We start from the raw sequence: 16,231 nt of genomic DNA on the forward strand, positions 1-16,231 counted from the left end.
TTGCATGCTACTGTATGGGGGAGTAAGGAAAAATCCAATCTCAAGACAATTTTCTGAAACCAGAAAGAAAACAATGCAATTGCTAAGAAAGCAATCAGACACTTCTTTTTTTATGCTACCTGTCTTGATTTTTAATAGCAACTGCTCTATCTCTCAAGACACTGTTTGATACCAAATATAATTTATTTTTTCCTGAGTTCAAAGAACTTAAATTGTTTCTTTTAGAATGTAAAACAAACAAACAAACAAAAAAAGAAAATAAAAATGTAATTTACATTTAAGATATGCGAGGAGGGAAAAACCCCACATGTATTGAAATTGTAAAATCTGTTTTCTCTTTTCTCTACAGACAAAATGGGGGAGTGATAATATGTCTAACTAATCTTAAATGTAAAGGTATTTTATATTTTTTCTTACCCTATTAACAGGAGAGCTAAAATTACTTGGGATCATGGGTCATATTGAAAAGCACCAGGCAGGCAAGAAAATGTGACTGATATTGCTTCACACTAATGCCCATCTTATTTCATTGTGGAAACCACCAGTGACTGGCATTTCTGGAGAAGAATATTCAATTTACAATTCACACAATCCTGAATTCTATTTGTGTCTGTGACCTCGAGAAAAGGATGACCTGCAATCGGGTCAAAGTTTTAGTTTCTAAATTTTAGTTTCGAAAAATACTGATGAATTTTCCTTTCATTTCCACAAAACACATTTTGTCTTTTGAGCCTTAATGGCTTTTGTGATCCCATACATTATTAACTGAAATAGTAAACAATCTGGAAGTAATGATGGCTGTTTATTGCTGAGAGGCATTTTTATTCGTAGACTGAATGTAATACATCTTTTCACTTCAGAAAGATGACACACCTGAATTTTAATTCTTGAGACGCTCAAAAAAATGTAATAATTAACCCCCCAAAATTTTAAAATCATGAATAAATGATTTAAAAAAATGAATAAAACTTTATTTACTGGTGCCCTCATTCATCTGAATAGATTATTAACTGCTAAATATATGTTTCTCTACTCTAACACATAGCATTATATGACAGATATTTTTCAAAATATTTTAATTACAAAATTGAAATTTTAAATGCTCCGGTACCATGATGTCTCTGCATGAGGCCATCACACTCCCAGTTTTTGATCTTGGCTCATATGTGATACTCAACAAGATATTTCCTCCCTGAAGATTAGAGATTCCCACCCATTCCTCCCTTTCTCATGTTCCATTCAGTGCCTCCCAGTCCTGGACATGAAAGTATCTCAGAAGAACAGAACTGCAGATGTTGTAGCTCTGCTGCAGTGATACAATTCTGTAGACATCTCCATGCAAGGAAACGTGAATTTTGGGGTGATTAGGTTTGGATATTTGGTGGATTAGTGCACAATATAGACTGCAGGCTAATGTTTGTTTTCACTGTGCTCCCAAAAATCCCGTGCAGGAGGAAAAGGACTAAGCCCCTGACTTAGCAAAGTCCTAACAACGAATTAATATGAAAGCATAGGCAGTCACAATTATTAAATTAGCATGTGTGAGGAGTATAATGGCCCTTCTAAGTAATGGAATCGCTCTGTTTAATGGCTATCAATGAAACAAATGGAGCCCAAAGCATAAACAGGTATTTGGTGTCAGTGCTGCCCCCCCGGTGTGTGCACACACTGCTGACACTTCTGCTCACACGGGCAACTCCAGACAGGGGGAGCAAAGATGCACTCAAAGTACCAAGTGGCTGCTGAGGCAAACACAAGAAGCACTTAACTTCTGATCCCTGGGTAATTAAATTTATTAGAAATGCAGACTTGCAGCTTCTCAAGCCTGCAGTGACCCAGGAAGGACCTCCCAGTCAGTGCAAGTCAGGCACCCTCATGCCTTTGGGTGGTGGGGTCAGTGCTACAGGCAGCATTTTTTCCTTTCTGTGTGTTATTTGATAAATAATATATGCAAGCCTAATTCTGCTCAGACTATGACAAAGCTGTTTGACAGTGTTTGCTTTCTAGAAAAGTGGTTACTGCTTTTTGTCAGCAAAATAAAACTATGTGGGGAATCTACTTTTCCTGGTTAAGAAAAAGCTGTAGTGGATACAGAGTGAAGAGGGGCACTCTAAATACAAAAGAAGAATGGAAATTATGCAAACAGCATGACTGAAGGAGAATGAGGAAGAAGTGCAGGGCAAGCTTATATTGTATATGTAAAAAAATGGCAACACATATATCACTGGTGATGTAAAAAACTATTCACCAGCCTCTGCTCTCACACACTGAGGTTCTCCAAGCTGCAGTGTACTAATTTCAGTGCTAGTTATCATGGTCCCTGTCCCTTCCATAGGGACATAGTGGGCTCTCAGGTCTAGGAGTGATCAAGTGTTGCAGTTTTAACCAGTTGAATAGGCAGGTGTTTGATTTATTCTCCATGGGAAAACTTTTCCTGTAATATTTTTCCCTCCACTAAACCAGGTTGCTCAGATCTCCATTCAGCCTGGCCTTGAACACTTGCCACAGCTTCCCTGGGCAACCTGTGCCAAGGTCTCACCACCCTCACAGGGAAGAATTTCTTCCCAATATCCAATCTAAACCTACTTTGTCAGAGGTTTCAGGGCCTGACATTCAACCCTTTCATAACTCAAAATCTCTCAGAGCCATTGCCTTGGTGCTGTCAGTGGTACATTTTGACTTAATCTTCCCATTTATTGAGAAAAAAAAAAAGAAAAGAGTTAAGAACCCAGAGAGGGTATAAACTGTTTTATTTCTAATGTGGTTTTATAGCTCCAGTTTGTATTCCTCACTCCCTGACATTTTGCAAGTCATATGGTGTCTCCTCAGGGAAAGTAAATCAGCTGCTCTCCTGGAGTGCAAGCTTCCTAATACACACCAAAAAAGTGCTTTGTTTGAGAGCAAAAGTACCGTACAGTTGTTATGGCAACTGGATTCTAAAAGGCAGTGCATAGTTTTGAGGGGCATCTGCTTAATTCCCAAACAAATTCTTCACCCCAGCTGCCCTGGAAGGAATGATTTCACATCAGTCTCTCCCAGATGCAGAGTGGCTTCCAGCCGAGCAGCTCAGCACAGCTCCCACTGGCTCCTCGGGAAGATGATCCCTGGATTTCAGCTGGAAGAGTCGCTGTTTATGAGCCATGAGAATCCCCACTTGGGTCTCAGTTCTGTGACATAAAGGGTCAATAATTGCAAGTCTGGCTGAGGCAGTGGGGGTTGGAAAATTTAATAGTGCCTGGTAGAAACAGACTGTTCTCTCTTCCTCCTGGACAGACATACAGGAATAAGTTTCAGTACAGGTATAAAGTCCTGTACAAATAAGGAAAAAGCATGAATAGAAATCCACCTGGCATTGGATGTGTGTGACAGGGGCTGGAAATTGCAGTGCTGATTGTGGTTGTCACTGTGCTGTCAGAATCTGCCAAAGAAACTAACCTGAAGCTGTGAACTAGGAATTGAAGTTCTTTCGTGTTTTTAGGTAGGTCTGTTATGCTTGGATCACCTATAATTGGCAACATTGTCTTGCAGTGGTCATCACTGTGTGTAGGTTTATGAATTTTCAACATTATACAGATGAAGTTTTGGGGATTTTTTTTTTTGGAAATGTGCATCACTGTATATGAAACATATAAATGCATAAAGACAAAATTACAAATGAAAAATATTCATGTTAGTGAGCATCTATTACAAGACTAATGGCTTTGTATGGAGAAAACATTGTCAGTCAAGTAACAAAAATATCATCCAAGGACTCAGAACGGCAGCTACAGACTCAGGATTCCCAAATTTACAGGGGATACACAGATGTACTAAGTGGTTTCTCCAAAGGGACACTCACCATCAGGCACAGACTGGAGTAAAATAAAACAGACAAAGGAACTGAACATCCCAAGAGTCACACAATAGATTAAATTCAACAATAATTAACTAACTTCTGAAAGCTAACTCTTTTAGTGAATGAGATCCAAAAATACAAATCCTTCTGTATCTTGTCACAACACAAATGGTTGAAATACTGTGTAACAACAATCAGAAGAAGAAAAACTAAGTCTGGAATCAAGATTTCAAAATAAGAGACCTTTGATGATGCATTACATTGCAGCTGCTAAAACTACAGATGCTTCTCAGCAGGTATTGCAAGTGCAAAATTTGTGGTTTGCGTTCAAAAATCTATAAGTCCTACAAATGTAAAGTGATTAACTGCAGCAAAGCATTGGTGTTTGTACTGGGAAAAATAACAGAGAATCAACAGGTCTGAATTAGCCCTCTAGAAGGGATCACTTATGTGGCTACTCCAGGCACTTTTCACTCCTTTTTAAAGCTGTCTTTCTGTTTTCAAGGCTGTTTTGATAGATGGGCATCAGAGGTGTCTGTTTACACACCTCAACAACGTGCACCTTTAAACACCTCTAAATTATAGGTCGTTTACAGCTCCTGCCAACTCCCTGCACCTGCACTGAGCCCAGCCAGACTCACAGAAGGAGCAATTGTACCTTCACAGATGCATCTTAACATTAAAGTCCTTTCCATCAACACGACCCTGGAGCCTTGTCCAGACAAGCTCACTTGAGCTTTACCCAGATGGTGGCCATTTGCTTGGGCTTCATTTGTTCCTATTCCCTGGATTCCCTGGAGCTGGGGCAGGCAGCCAGCTGGCAGAGCCTCGCAGACTTTTGCTGCAGAGATTACACGTCTTCATCACTGCACAGCAAAGAAAGGAATGACAGTTCTAAACCTGCCGGTGTTTGCATCATTTTCCTGCTTAACTTACTGTGCACAAACTTGTTTTGTGCCTGAAATTAATATGTGTGTACATTCATAAACAGTCAGGAAAGAACTGCTGCAAGAGCAGGAAGGAGCTGCCCTGAATTAACAGGACACAGGTGTTGCCATCTAAGCCTAAAATAAAGATCAAAACTCTGCAAGAAACTAGTGCAGGATAAAAATGAAAGTATCAGATGGGAATGATACGAAGAAATAATCAAATCTTTCAGCAGATTCTTGTTCTAACTACCTAAGCAAATTAATAAGAAGCTTTTTAATTTTAAAATATTCTACTAGTAGTAAATAGATGAGTGAAAGCTACAAAGCTACAAGAAAGAGTTTTTATTTAGAACTTCACAAGGTGCAATATTCTGAGTGTTAGCAGGGATGCAGGACAAACAGGCAGTGCTGTAACATGAAACTGAGACATTTCAAGCTGGAAATTTTTACCAGTGTGTAATTGCAACTGTATATTTCACCTTCTGCAATACAGGACCTATATCCCCAAAAGATTTATAGGTATCCCATTCACTAAATGTTATTGGTATAACATGCTGAGTTCACTGTCGCCACACAATTGCATTACTATCCTGGCTCTTTCCTTAAGATAACACTTGTTATATATACAACCCACTGAGCTATGGCCATGCTTATAATAAAATAACAATAATAAAAATAATAACCTACTTAAAACACACATCTAAAGACAACTTAAATATTACACAAGGCATACTCTAACAAATATAACACACGTCTGGTAGGTTGTAATGCCCTGGAGTGGAGTGTTGAGTTAAAATTTATACAAAGCAGAGCAGTGGTGGTGAAGTGCCTCATTTATGACACTAAACAATATAGAATAAAACTGTATTCCACAAGCAGCAGCCAATGCATATTCAAGAATCCAGCATTAAAAGAAATATAACCTTTCTATTCCATCAACATTAATGATAGCAGTAATAAAAACAATTATCTCGTTCCCAATTTACTAATTTTCAAGTAGCCAATGCATTAAACTATTAAATATCACATGGATCTGACAGAGAACAACTTGTCTATTTTCAGACAGCTCCTGAGCTTTTGAAAGTGTATCATTTCATACTTAAGCAGAGCAAGTCCCCAACAGGCTTCATATTTACTGTGAAAGTCCAACTTTTCTAGTGAAAAATTTAGGTTTTGAGATTTTTTTTTTTTCCTAGAAAAAAGCAACACCTGTCTATAAATCCACATCCAGAGTTTTATTAAACACAAAACACTTGACCCAACAAGATTCCCAATCACTCCCACGTACAGATTACCCCCCAAAGCAGAGCTCTAACTTTAAATATTAACAAGCAGCAGGGCGAGAAGCACCTGCCTCCCACAAAACAGCAGCACATCACTCTCACAGGGACAGGTGCATCCCATCCCTGCCAAATTGCACTCTGGGCTTATCTGGAGCACCTGGGGGTGTTTTCTCTCAGCAGTTTCTCCTGGGAAAGCGAGGAAATACCTTCAGCCAGGAACCCCCAGGGGCTGTGTAACCTCGGCAGAGATGTGAGAGCCATGGCACAAAGAACTGCCCTGGGTGGGCATCTGCCTGAGTGGTGGGAGACAAAGCTGCTGCATTTCCTGGGCACTGTTTAAAACAGCTCAGGAAAGGGGGAGAAAACCTCCTTGGTGCCCTCGTCCTGTGGTGCTGGTGCAGTTGGAGCAGTTACCTCACAGAGCTCTCTCTGGAACCTTCTGGAAGGTACAGGCTGTGGTGGGCAGGAGGTCCCTCAGCTCATCTCAGCACCTTGTCCTGGGAATGTGTGTCCAGACTGCAGGTGAGTGATGGGGATGGCTCCAGGCTGGACACTGCAATGTGGGGGATGAAGCACACCTTGATTTGGCTCTTCACTGGTCTGGTGATGAGGTCTGGGGTTTCTTTGGTTGGGTTTTTTTGAGGAAGGAGGTGTCCCTTGTGGTTGATTCCATGGATATTCCTGACTGTGGCAGTGCTGGCCCTGCCTTGCCCCTGGTAACGCCATGTTCCCTCCTTGGAGAAGCACTGCTGTGCTGCCCCAAGGGCTTTCCTGACTGACCTGGTGTTGGAAAAGTTGTGCTTCCGAGCGATCTTACCATGGTGTTTAAATACACTTTTCAAAGACTGTTCCTGCTGTATTCATAGTTGACTGTGCATTTTAAAGCTGACTTTATTAGCTGTGTCTGTGTGCTTTGGGCAGGTGTTAAAATTCAGCCTTGTCTGTGCTGAAGTTGGCATTTGTTGCAGATAAAGCTCCTGGTCCTTCCCTGTCAGGGAACTTGTTTTTTGCTTTTGTTATCTACTGAAGTCATGGTGGTTTCTGTCAAGTTTAGGGGCTGTTAAAGTCAAGCATATGTTTAAATTCTTCACAGAACCCATGTGCTTTACTGAACTGGTGATGGGTTTTTCAGCAGCTTTTCACTTGGTCCATCAGTGTAAACACTTAGTACCTCTCTTTCATAAGTAATAGAAGCTGCAGTAAAATATTTGTCACAGAGATACTGAAAGACATACAATTGTGTATTTTGTTTGGTCTCGTGCCTGTAAATGTGCATTAAGGATACCTGGAACTGGTCAGCTGCAGCTCTTCTTTTCCACATCCCCTCCAAGAGTGTCAGGAAATGTTTGTTTTCTCATGTTATTTGGTTTTGTTTTCGTTTTTTTTTTTTTTTTTAAACACCTGTTTAGAAACTCTGGGTTCCTCTTTCCTTTTAGCTCTCATCAGATTTACTCAATATGTGGATTCTTGTACCTAATGAGTTTCAGAGCAATACACATGTTCAGCATCTCAAATAGTCCTTGCTTCCACAAACAAAAATTGGTTTCCTTCTCTCTTTTTTTTTTTCCTGAATCATCTTGACCCCACCTGATACCACAAGTGAAACTTCTTGATAAGAGCACAGACTTAATAGGCTCCTAATCTAATCTTTACTGCGAATTCCTTTAGTACTAGTGGAGGTTTTTGTTGGGTTAGTTGACTTTTGGTGTGTTTTTTTTTTTTTTTTTTTTTTCTTTTATTTCCTGAGCTTCTCTTGCAGGGACAATTCTGCTGTAGGGGAAAAGATATGTCTTGATGGATTTATTTCTGGGTTTTCTGCAGTCCCTACCCCACTCTCCCCAGCTTGGGACATGTGGGGAGGTTGGTTTGTCAATATTGCATCATCCCAATGTGTGTCTGTGACGACCTTCCCCACTGTTTGTAATTAGCAGAGTGTTGCCATTACTGCTTTGGCTTGTGTTTATTTATTTATTTATTAAGTTTTCCTAAGCTTTTCCTGGTGGCTTTCTAGGTTATAGAACATGGACCTTCAGCACTAGGTCTGTGATCCAGGCAGTCCTGGACAACACACTAAAGCAGTCCTTGGACAATCAATTCAAGGGGATTTTCTTAATAGAAAAAATTGAACCCATGAAGTGGCTGCAAAGAGCAAAATACGAAGTTATTTTTTTTTAAATTTACCACAAAGAAATAAGACCCTTGTTCGTGGTTTATAGTATTATTATAATTCTAAATTTCTGTCAGTTATGTGTAACTGGGGAAATCTAATTGGATTTATTTTAGTTTAACAGATCACACATGGATTGATGATTAGTTTGTGACCTCAGATAATAAATTCAGTACATTAGCACTTTTCCCATGAGCATTATTTTTTTAAGGATTAGGACTGCAGAACTTACATTTTTAAAACAAATATTTGCCAAAGAGTTAAAGTAAATAATGAAATACCCCAGACTGAAAACACTTATTTTGACTCTTAATCATAAATTACTTTTCTTGAAGTTATGAAGCATTAATAAAAACACTTATTCTTCACAGAGGTACCTTAAAGGAAAAGTTTATTATAAGTACAAATCATAAAGGGCCAGTACCTTCATTTTGGTTTTAAGGATGGGGAGCAGTTCTTGGCATTATTTTCACCTGTGCCTTCTGATGCTTTTCCTGTGAGGAGCTGGATGTGCTTGTTGGTTTTAGCAGTATGTTTGTGCATAAACATGTTTCAGTGAAGCTGAAACAAACATGTCTCCTGAATGTTTCTGTTTTCCTTGAGCACCATATCCTTTTTTTTTTTCTCAAGCTTGATAATTTTTATTGACAAATTTCTGGGGTTTTACTGACAATCCTGGTGTAAGAGCTGTTATGACATCAATGAAGGGTCTCATTAATGTTTCCTCTGACACAATAACAGCCCCAGAGGAGTCATTACTCTCACTTTCCGGGCGCTGGAGCTGTTACAGTACCAATGAAGTGTCTCTCACGCTCCCATTGATGTGGGAACAGCCCCAGAGCTGTCATTCCATGTCATTCCAAGAGCCTGAGGGGTTGTGATGTCACTGGAAGTGCCATTTTAATGCCTCTGTACCTGGTTATGCAACATTCCATCGCTGATAAAATAAGAGATTTATTTTAATATATTATTTTAATATATTATTTTGGATACTTACTGTAAGGTTTGAGTATAAGTCTAAAAAGGAGAGAAATCCTCTGCAGCCTGGAGAAATCCCAGAATGGTTTGGGTTGGAAGGACCCTTAAAGATCATCTCATTCCACCCCCTGCCATGGGCAGGGACACCTTGGTTGCTCCAAGCCCTGTCCAACCTGGCCTTGAATACCAGTTAACTTTTTAAAACTGAAAAATCAAAATACTTGTGTTCATCAAAGCTCAGGGCTGTTTCTGTGTGTAATTTCGAGTAATAGAAACTATTTTGACTTGTGCTAAAATGGATCCTGGTGATACTTGCCTCAGCTCCAGTAATTCTGAGGAGTTTATCTGTATGTCACCTAGATTTATTTTCTTTATAAGGGGTGTTGTGAGTTATTTGGTTGGGAAAGGTATTATCATATATTCATAATTCCCCACCCTCCTTTACTGTAACTTTGTTACTTTAACTTAACCCAGCAGTTGGTTATTGATTAAAACCCAATCCCAGCAAATGTTCACAAATAAAAGCATATGGCATTAAAATAGGAAATGATAAGTAAATTTTTCTTTGTAACACTCACAGAGGATTGAGGTCCATTATAAATAAATTTAAGGGAAATATAGGCTGCACAATTAAAAAGAGGCAATTTAAACATTTAATGCTTTATTAGTTCATATAAATGTTTTTACAGTGTTTGTAGGCTGCTTTCATACAATGAAAGGCAGGTGGATAATTAATACAAGTTTTTTTTTCTAAGAAGAAAAATGTAGTATCCTTTGACTAGATCTTTAAATGCACTAATTATTATCATTATTATTATTCAAACTTTTTATTCCCTGTACATGTGCACTTGGAAGCTATACTTACTGACTATATTTTTTTCTTTTTTATTGTGCCTTTCAAAAGTTTTAATATCTTAATCATTGGTTAGAATTAGTCTGTTACTATTGAAAAACATAACCTGACATCAGCAAGGATGAAAACATCTTCATTTCTTAGTTTTCATGTTTCAAATGCATCTTTTATGCACTTTGTTAATGCACTGCAAGTTCTGCTTTTTCTGTTCTACTAAAGGCAGTGAGATGTGTCTGTTAAGTAGAGAGAAAAAGGTGTTCTTCATTTTCTTATTCTCACATTAATAGATGGTGAGGGAGGAAGTTATCAATGATCCCAGGATTAAAGATCAGCTACTTGTACAAAACCACTGTCCTTTCAGTTCACTAAAGTGACCCAGGTCAGGAAGTTTTAGGTGTTAGTCATTCCTTACGGGTCTCTTTGGCCTCTCTACCCTTAATTCACAGGTAAACCCAACCCAGGGATTGTGTTTTTCAATGAACCAGTGATTCTGGATTGTGGAGGGAGGCAACCTGTGTGTTTTCACTGTAATGTAATGCACAACTGGATATGTAATTAAAAATATACATAATGACATATAGTCTAAAATATGGCATTTCCCTTAGTGGTGAAGTTTTGCCTGTATTTAATACAACATCATATTTTTTTCCTGGCAAACCAACTTTGCAATATAAAACACAGCCTCAGAGGGAAGAGCCTTAGAAGTTTTTGTATCTAAAAATTGCAGCATTTGCAGTTCAATACCTAGGAAATTCACAGCATTTCTTGACCTCAGTTTATTTTCCTTTTTTAATTCATTTCTGTCTGAATGTCTATATTACCAATGGCAGTTACCCCCCAGTGCTGGAGGGTTGTTGTCCCTCATTATTATTCCACTATATTCATACTAATTGATTAGGGATATTGGGCTTTCCAAATTGTCAGTCAAACAATTTAGAATTTAGGCATTCTCCTATTTTCCTTGTGCATCAGGCTTCAATTATTTTGCAGGACTAAAAAAGTACTGGCTTTTGCCATCTGCTCTCAAATCCTGGGGTAGGAATGCCCAAATGAAACAACCTTGTCCATACAGAAAAACTCCCCAGCTCTGTGCTATCCCTGGAAGCAGATCCTCTAGACCCTTTTCTTCACAGCTTGCATGAAGTCTTGCCCAGTGTTACTTTTGTGTTTTACTGCTACATGTTTGTATCTTCTGCTGAAATATTTGTGATACCAGAAGTTGACTTTGACAGTGCACAAACCACAGTGACACTGCAGTCTGCAAATCTGGGCAGTTAGGGGTTAAAGTAGCCTGTTTTTAAAAATATATGTTAAAAAGAAGTGACAAACAAATTCTTAGAGGATAAATTACTGTGTTTCCTCGCACTCGAACACAAGAACTACTTTGACTCCATTGTAACTCAGTGACAGAGCTTTAGGGGGTGAAGAACCTGGCAGTGGTAGTGGTTCTGTTTTCTTTGTTATCTAAATAACCAACATTAATGTGTTAATTATAATACACTAATAATGTAATGATACAATATATGTAATAATACAATACGTGCTCTTGGCAATATTTGGCTGTGCCGCCTTCCCATGTTCTCATCCTGCTGGAGTGACTCGGCTGAATGTGTATTTCTGTGCATGTGTAGCACTTTAGTGTCATTTATTTACCATCCGAGTTCTGCCTTCATTTCTGTGACTTTCTTCTGGTAGGTAGGAACAGAGGTTCAATCAGAGCTTTCCTTTTTCCCCCCTCATTTTGTCATTTTTTTTCTGTTGCTGCTGGAGAGACTCTCAGAGCTGAAAATATGCAACATAAAAGTTAAAATAATGGTTAGTGCATAAAGGGGGTTGTTTTCTTCACACCCTGTGCAATCCCCTTAAGTGTTTTCTAGCTTTTGATGTTGGCATTTCCCCTTTGAACCCTTAAGCTGTTAACTCTCCTGTCTTAACAATATTCCCTTTGCATACACTTGCTATTTTGCATGGCTTATGTTCCTTCTCATAGTAGACACAACTGGGCAGTTTTCTCAGAAATTTGGGCCCATCTTGCATGAAATATGAAAAATAGGACTCAAATAGAACCAGCTTAACCCCCTAAGAGGAGAAGGTGTAGGAGTCATATAAGAACAGTTTAAAAAAAGTTACTTTTCTCACCATCTTCTAAAGCAAATGTCCAGAAGCCTTTTTCTTTTCATATTTTTGTACTTTCCTGAGGATTAAGTTCTCTGTCACAGTGCATCTGAACTCACATTGTTGGTCACTGGACTCTGATCCTTAACCAGGCATGGCAGCAGATTGGTGACTTCCACAGCTGTCAGAAGTGAAAAAGGAAATATTTTCCAGAAACTGTCGTATGGGGAGAAGGAGATTGAAACTGAGAGTAAACAGAGTGCCTGACAATTAACAGAACACTTCTGAGGGATGGTGTGGGGGAAAAGTGTCCAAGTAATAGCGAGATAAATGCTTTGATATTGCTTTCTCTAATGACCTTGCTGTGCTACCAGTGAGAGACCAAACACAACCTCTGACTTGACTGTTTTTTAGTTTCATTAGCAATGTCTGTGGCTGTTTTTCTCACACATTCATGGTGCTGTCATGATTGTGAACCTCCTCATCCTTTCACAGAGCACAAGGACACGTGTGGAAGTTGAAACAGTGGTTTCTGTGCTGTTTCTTCTCCGTGCTGCTTTGACACACATAAACCAATCAGTGAGACTGTGCATCCAGAGAATGACATCCTTCTCTCTTCATCTTGATGATTTCCTGTGGTTTGAACAAAATAGCTTAAAGTTCTTTTGTAGGACTTCTATCCGTACTTTATCTTGTTTTCTTCTGAGAAGTATTTTTAAGTCTCTCCTGGTTTAGAGGGGACATATTTCACTGTACTATTTACTGAAGGCCCCAGGGGCAGCAAGTACATGTTGTTAAACATTTGTGCTGATTGAAATCCTTGCAATTGGTTGCTGTGGCTGTTTGTTTGGGATGAGTTTTGCTCTGGAAGGCTTGGATAAACAGAAATAGGACTTCAAAGAGAAATGTACTGTGGTTCTTCTAAAAAGAAAGAGACCTTATCTTGTCTATTTTTTAGTTTTATGAGGACATTCAGACCACTCTTATTGGACAGTCAGCATGAATCTTAGAAAAAATAGGTCTTGCTAGACAGACAAGTGACCAGGAAGTATGTTTTTCACCACAAGTCTTTGAACACCTTAAAAATATTACAGGAATGTAACACAAATAAGAGCAAAAAAGCAAGAGAAAAGAGAGTCCTCTTCTTCCCTGCCCCCCTTCTTGAGTTTGCATCTGCTTCTAAAAACATGCAGGGCTTTGCTTTGTGCAATATTAGTTGTTTCCTTGAATACTTGGGGATGGAGAAACCTGTACTTACTCTTAACAAGACATGATCCAGTTGTGCAGGGTGTGCTGTCCTGGTGCAGTTCCACAGCTCATTCCTCACTGGAGCTATTGCTGTTATCCATTACTTTCACTGTCCTGGCTGTCTGCTCACTGTGACTCCACTTCCATCTCTCTCCAAACTGTATTATTGCAAGTCTTTATGGATTTGAGCCTTGGATCACAGGTAGGTCTTGAAGTCCCACAGTTCCTTGTTTGTGGTACAGCTGTGCAGGAACGTGGGCATTGGGGTTGTGGTCAGGTCACCATGGGTTGTCTCTGCCACTCCTTCCTCCTCAGGGAGATGACACCTTTCCCTGCTCCAGTGAATGGTCCCTCCCAGGGGAGATAGTTCTCCATGAACTTCTCCAAAGTGAGTCCTTCCCACAGGCTGCAGTTCCTCACAAGCTGCTCCAAGTGTGGGCCCTTTCCATGGGGTCAACTCTTCAGGAACAGGCTGCTCCAATGGGGCCACTAGTCCTGCCACCAAACCTGTTCCAGAGAGGACTCCTTTCCCCATGGCCCCACAGGTCTTGCCAGGAGCCTGATCCAGTGTGGGATGCCCACAGAGTCACAGCCTCCTTTGGGCACCCCCTGCTCCAGTGGGGGCTTCTCCAGGGGCTGCAGGGAGTCTCTGATCCATCAGGACCCCCCTGTGCTGCAGGGCACAGCTGCCTCCCCAGGGGCTGCACCTCAGCCCCTGTGCCTGGAGCCCCTCCTGCTGCACTGCCCCGGGGTCTGCAGAGCTGTTCCTCTCACATCTATCCTCACTGTTGTAATTGTGCAGGGTTTTTTCTCCCTTCTTAAATACTTTGCCCCAGAGATGCTGCCACTGTCATGGTTGGGCTCAGCTTGGCCAGTGGTGGGTCTGTCCTGGACCTGGCTGGGATTGGCTCTACTGGACATGGGAGAAGCTTTTGGCATCTTGGCAGAGAAGCCACCACTGTAGCCCCCCCCCCCCAAACCTGCTGTTTAACTGTCAGGCTGGAAACCCTTGTTCTTAGGGTTGGGAATTACTCCTTTTAGGGAGGCGCAGTTTTGAGTGATCTTTGCTTAAGTAACATAAAAACAAAAAGCTAAAAGTGATATTTTAATTTTAAGAGAGGAACAGAATTGTTGCTTGTGGGTGTGAGGACTGCTGTGGTTTGTGACTTCACGTTTTTAGTGACTTAGCAGCCACATAAGTCTGGATGCAATAGAAAGCAATTGCATTTGTGCTTAAAGGCAATGATAAACATGGATGTGAAATAAAAATGCTGCAGAATGACCTTGCAGAGGAATGCCCGGGGCACTGTGCTGTGCCAGCTGCCATCATTAACTGTGATGGCTGGGCCTGGGTCCTGGGATAATCAGACTTTAGAGAAATGTTTCTCAGGGAGCACCTTATGGCACTTCCAGGCACTCATTACGATGCTGTCCGTGTTGGATGGTGTGAGAACAAGGGAGATGTACCTTGAGGCATATCAGGCAGTCTGGCTGGAGGTATTAGAAGTCTTGACAGAGTAAAGCAGTGTATTAAGAGCTTTCACACTGATGATCCTCTTAAAAACGAGGCTAGGGAACATCTCCTGCATAGCATGATTCATCTAAAACATCAAATAACATATGTTCTTAGCCTTTGACTGCAGTCTTATTAGTGTTATGTTTCAGCTGAAAAGTAAAATTAGTAATAAGTTTTTAAAATGCCAAATTTCTCTGCAGTATTTTTTGTGAAGAAGTTGATTTCTTTCATCAGTCACTGAAGCACTGAATCGATGCCTGCGTGAAGTTATTTTTAGGATAAAGTATAAAAAACACATACAAATTATAAACTTGTTTTCTATGCTGAAAAATAATTTAATGAAATAATCCTTAATAACACCACCTTTGCATTTGAGATCTGTTGTACTGCATGTCCTGCCCCTTTACAAGGGAGACATTTACTTGTCCTTAGCACTGTCTTGTGAATCCCAAGCCAAGTCCTTCTCATGGTAACACGTGCTTGTAGATATTTTTGTTTGAGATAAAACTGACTTCCCAGAACCTCAGTCTTCATTCTCCCTTATCCTTAAGTATGGCCTTCCCCATACTTTCCCCCTCATTTCATAGAATCATAGAATATATGGAGTTAGAAAGGGCCCACAAGGATCAAGTTCAACTCCTGATCCTGCACAGAACAATTCCAAAAATCCCACCATGTGCCTGAGAGCTTTGTCCAACTTCACTGCTTAGGGAACCCAGGAGGATTTGAATCCATGGCTTTGATTTTAAGGGAAAGTTGGCATGTAACTGATGGCATTGCCAGAAGACACCTGAGTACTTCATCTCCTTTTCCATAATGATATCTTCCCAAATAATCTCACTGGCTACTTGGCCTTTGCCAATACATGGGTGATCTTGTGGGATCTCTTTGAGTTTGTGTAGCCTTCAGTTTGATGTTTATGTACTGCCTCTGCCTGTCAGAAAAGTTTGCAGGAGTTACTGTGTGTTTTGGGAATTTCTTCCTTGCTCAGAACAAACCCACAGGCAATGTGGGAACCACAGCACTGGAAATCATCTCATCCAATGGTGATTGGGCCTACTGCCCTTGTCCTTCACATAATATCTGTTTTAATACACAGCAGCAATTCCAGAAACTGGTTTGCTCTGTTTAGTCGGTGTTGGTGTCATAATTTCTGAATTTTAGGCACTTAGGAAGAGTGAAATGCTAAAAATACTTTTTTAATAAAGTAACAGCGAGGGGAAACACTGAAGGACTTGATCAGAGAAGTAAAAGCCAATGTTTGATTTCTGTGTGTATTTTTTGATTTCTGTGTGTATTTTTTGATT

The 16,231-nt window shown here is 40.1% G+C and overlaps 1 long non-coding RNA gene across 1 annotated transcript; it reads right to left on the reverse strand.

Moving 5' to 3' along the window:
- Positions 1-8,054: 8,054 nt before the first annotated feature.
- Positions 8,055-9,025, reverse strand: LOC113956812. The gene is made up of 3 exons (XR_003530956.1): positions 8,886-9,025; positions 8,639-8,775; positions 8,055-8,186 (listed from the first exon to the last, which is right to left on the reverse strand). It is a non-coding gene; the product is annotated as an uncharacterized LOC113956812 (long non-coding RNA).
- Positions 9,026-16,231: the final 7,206 nt, after the last annotated feature.

Source organism: Corapipo altera, unplaced genomic scaffold, assembly GCF_003945725.1.
Source record: "Corapipo altera isolate COAL_440 unplaced genomic scaffold, ASM394572v1 140b, whole genome shotgun sequence".
NCBI classification, from domain to species: domain Eukaryota; kingdom Metazoa; phylum Chordata; class Aves; order Passeriformes; family Pipridae; genus Corapipo; species Corapipo altera.